Below are 4755 nucleotides of genomic sequence, written 5' to 3' on the forward strand. Positions count from 1 at the left end.
GAATACATATTTTGGTTGGCTTATGAATTTTTCCATCTTTTAAAAATATTATTTTTTTAGTTTGGCCCTAATTTCATAATAGGCGATTGAATCACAATATTGCAATATTTTAAGTTACTTTTAAGATTAAAGGTCGATGAATAAAGTAATTACGGCAAGTTCTTTTTATGCATCTTATTCTGATCTAGCACATAAATGCTTTCTAATTATTTTATTTATTTTTTTATGAATTAGGTTCTGAAGATCATTTGATTATAAACGCTTTAATTCAAACAATATTTAATAACTAATCATTTTAATATTTATACTCAAATATACTAACAAGTACTAGTAACACTAGTCTCAATGACTTAAAGAATACAACTATTATCTCGAACTATAAACAATTTAATTCCAACCTATTCTAATGGACAAACGCTTTATTAGACTCTATTGTAAGATTTCACTTCATCAATTTAAGTAGCGTTCAACTACAACTACAAATATCAAATTCTTCAATATTCATGAACAAAATCGGCCTAACAATGTCTCTTGGAACTATTTACCAAAGGTGTTAGAATGAGCCGTGTGGGAAGGGTTGCCTTTAGATGCTTTAGTACCAATTAAGGATGTAAATATCCTAGTAGTGCAGAATTCCGGAAGGTTCGTAGTTGAAAAGAATAACGAGAATAGTGGACATCGTTTCATCTACAAGCATGTGGTGAACGGTCTTGTTGGTATGACTAGAGAACGTCGTCCTCGCAGAATTCATATTATTGTGATAGAAGTTATATATAACGATGATATTCCTTGGTCTTTTATTACAAAGGTGCAGAACTTTCTTTTTGTGCATGTGATATATCCATCACCACCTACTCATAAGCTCTCATCTTTTAAAGAAGTTCTCGAGTTTCATGCCATTCTTGTGGTAGAATTGTGGTTGAGTAGAATTTTGGGAAGTGGTTCAAGCAGAAGGTGTTAGGATCGCACAACAACGCACACGCTCGATCTAGATGAACACAAAGAAAAGGATAGAGAAAAGTGCAAGGAGAACTCTAGCTAAAAGGATTTTTTTATTGATGACTTCACGTATGTACAGTAAGAGACAATTATAGAGAATAGAAAGTACCTCTCAAAGCTCTACCGAACGGGATATATATATAGTTCAATTTACTATATATAGCTTTACTAGATTTAATCATCTACTATATATAGCTATTTACTATATATAGCTTTACTAGATTTAATCATCTACTATATATAGCTATTTACTATATATAGCTTTACTAGATTTAATCATCTACTATATATAGCTATTTACTATATATAGCTTTACTAGATTTAATCATCTACTATATATAGCTACTACATATATAGCTTTATCGGATAAAACTTTACCAAATATAGCTTTACCGGATATAACCGTTGACCAAGCTATAAATAAGCATCAGCTCCATAACCTAACAGAAGGGACCCAAGTCCTTCCCCCTATCATTCCACCACCCATTCCAGAAGAAGCAGTCATTCAAGTTCCCTCAGTTGCCAACGCAGAAGTAGGTCTTCCTCGTTATCTCCTTTCCCCAAATCGTCCAGTTCCAGTCCTAGTCGTGCATCAACTGATCGAAATCATTCCATAGAGAAGTTTAAGAAAGAGGAAGAAGAGAAGAAAAGGCGTGAAGCAGGAAGTTAGAAGAAGATGCAGCTAGGAGGATGGAAGAACTAATTCAGAAGAAGGTTGAAGAAATGCTAAACTCTGAAGGGACTAAATTAGAAATACAGGGACGAATAGAGGAAGGTCGCACGAAGTTGTTTGATGATGTTGATGTGGAGCTTGAGAAAGAGAAAGAAGCCGCTCTTACTGCTACAAGAAAAAAAAAGAAAAACAAGCACGAAAAGAGAGAGAAGAGCTAGATAAAATGCTGGAAGAGAATAGAAGAAGGGTAGAAAAAGCACAGCAACGATTAGTTCTTGAGCTGCAGCAGAAGGAAGAAGAACAATATTGTGAGCTCGAGTTGATTCAGAGACAAAAAGAGGAGGCAGCTTAGAGAACTAAGCTAGATGATAAAAGTTTGAGTTATGTTTTGCTGGGAGTTAGTGAAGAGTCAAAAGCTTACAGACTATGATATAGAAGCGGCAGATGAAAATAATGATATAGAATCGGCAGATGAAAATAATAATATAGAAGCGGCAGATGAAAATAATGATATAGAAGCAGCAGATGAAAATACTGCGGAGGAAAATATTTCATCTGTCTCTTTGGCTGAAGCAAGCTCTCCTAGCTCGAATAAGGCGAGGAATAAGAGACCACCAGTCTAGATGAGAGACTATGCAATAGGAGAAGTTTTTTTTTGTAAAGAAGATGATGAAGCTCAGCCATGTTTACCCCTACTAAACCTGCAAACTTTGTAAACTTTAAAGAAGCATTGAAGAGTGAGAAATGGAGGCAAGCCATGGATCTGGAGCAATAAACAGAAATGACACATGAGAATTGATGAAGTTATCTGGTGGAAGTTTGGTATGAGGTCGTACATATAAACTGATTACTATTCGTGTTCAGTTTAAGGGAGAGATTGTTAGGATTAGATTTGATTGAGTTATTTGGATTAGATTTGATCTAGTTATTTGAATTAGATTTGATTGAGTCATTCTTCAATTGGATGAGAGATTTCTCCCAATTCTTATGATCTTTACGGTTTTCATTTTCTGTTTCTAACAGTAACATGTCATTCTTAAGAAACCTAGGACACCGATGTGACAATGATACATTAATTAAAAAGAATTATTTCAAAAAATTTATCAATTTTATATTAGAGATAAATTTATATAAATAAGTTTATATATTTGTATACTTAAAAAAAAGCTTAATGTACGTTTCACTCTCAAAATATATTCAAAGTCAAGTGTCTGATATGATGGATTATAAATTTGTAATGTATCCATTGTATTAACAAGTGTTCAGTACATGCCCAACACGTGTCAGATTAGTGACACTAAGTTATTCTCATACTTTCTTTACACCCATTTAAAGTAGTTTGAAAACTAGCACGTTGACTAACTACAACTTCAATTTTGTGCTTTAAGGATGTTTTGACCCAAGAGAAATAAAATCCTTTGTAACAACCGGGAAAAACAAGATAAAATAATAAAAATAATAATAATAAAAATAATAATAATAGATAAATAAATAAATAAATAACTAATAAAAAAATATATATATTAAAAAAAAAATATTTGTGAACGGATCCCTCCTCCGTTTAGTCTCTCACCACTGCTTCCTTAAAAATAAATTTAGGAATAAATCAAGAATTCTTTTCTGGGAAGATTTACCCCGAATTTCTTCATTCCTACCAAAACAAATAGAAAAAAAAAAACAAAAGGTTTTAGCAGATTTTGTTGGGCCGAGAAGATGCATCATTTGAAGAGGTCGGTAGTCGTATGTTAAATCTTCCTCTTATTTTATTAAGTAATATTAATTTTGTTACAATTATTTAGTTTTGAATTAGAGATTAAATGAAAAGAATTTTGTATGAGTTTTAGGAAATGACGACCAATTATATTTTAGATCTCTGGAACTGTTCAGATCTCCTGAATTGTTGCAATGATTTAGGCTGTCAATAAGTTTATATGAATTATAGAAAAAGAACCTAACAAAATGGATCGATTGAATTAAAAGCTAAGAATATAATTATTAACTAAATCAGAAGGAAGATAAAGGAAAGAAGAGATGGAAATCCAGAATACGGTTAACACTGAAAAGAGAAAAAAAAAATTTGGAAGGAAGGATAGATTAAAAAAATTGGCCAATAATATCTCCAAAATAATTACAGTGCAAGATGGAAGATAGAAGATTGAGAAAAGATTTTGTTGAATATAATTTTAAACGAAATAAAACAGGAAACGTAAGAGAGCAAGGAACTCCATCAATTTCGTCTAATAGAAAATATCAGAATTTTATAGGGTTCAAACTTGAAATTGATGTCATGGGCTCACATAGGTTAACTTGGAGTTCAATGGACTTTCATCAAGGATAACGATGGAATCGAACTTTCGTTAAGGATATATTCGTGACAACGACTTAAGCTAACCAGGTAAGTGACCTTACTATCGGCATGGTTATATTTGATGTTGACACGTGCCCTGTGGTTCGGCACGTGTCATATATATTGATATGTGTGAATTGTCTGTGGATCGATATGCTTCCTATATGTTATGTTATTTATGCTGCTTAGTTGATGTGATATGAATGCATGTGACGATGTGTGGCCCTTGTACGATTTTGGCTTGTTGTATGAGTATTGAAATGCAACTGAATGAATTGTATGACATGAAATACGGTAAATTGCATGATACATAACCCCGCTAGGAATATGTATGATATGTAACGAAATGAGAATGAAAATGACACGTAAGCATGAAAACGTGACACGGGGTTATGTTCATTAAATGATGACTGTAGGACTAGTGGGACCTCATGCATATTGCGTGATCATGCATTTGGGGGGATACCCCTATCCCATCACGAGGGTACGGACGCGTACATCCAAATGGCAGGACAACGATCATTATGCCCTGCATAGCGCTGCCGTGACGGTTTTAGTTTTAACGGGTCCCGGTGGGCCCCCAGAGCATGCCCACCGGCTAGGGACAGTGGCCCAGCGGTGTGCGAACTAGCTGGTGAGCCCATACTCGCACGTATGGGCTGCGTGTAGAGTATATGGTACACGTCCACGATTACCTGTTAAGATTACACCATTGGGAAAACGAAACGAAACGAAA

This window comes from Cucurbita moschata, unplaced genomic scaffold, assembly GCF_002738365.1.
Source record: "Cucurbita moschata cultivar Rifu unplaced genomic scaffold, Cmos_1.0 Cmo_Scf00084, whole genome shotgun sequence".
In the NCBI taxonomy this organism is placed as follows: domain Eukaryota; kingdom Viridiplantae; phylum Streptophyta; class Magnoliopsida; order Cucurbitales; family Cucurbitaceae; genus Cucurbita; species Cucurbita moschata.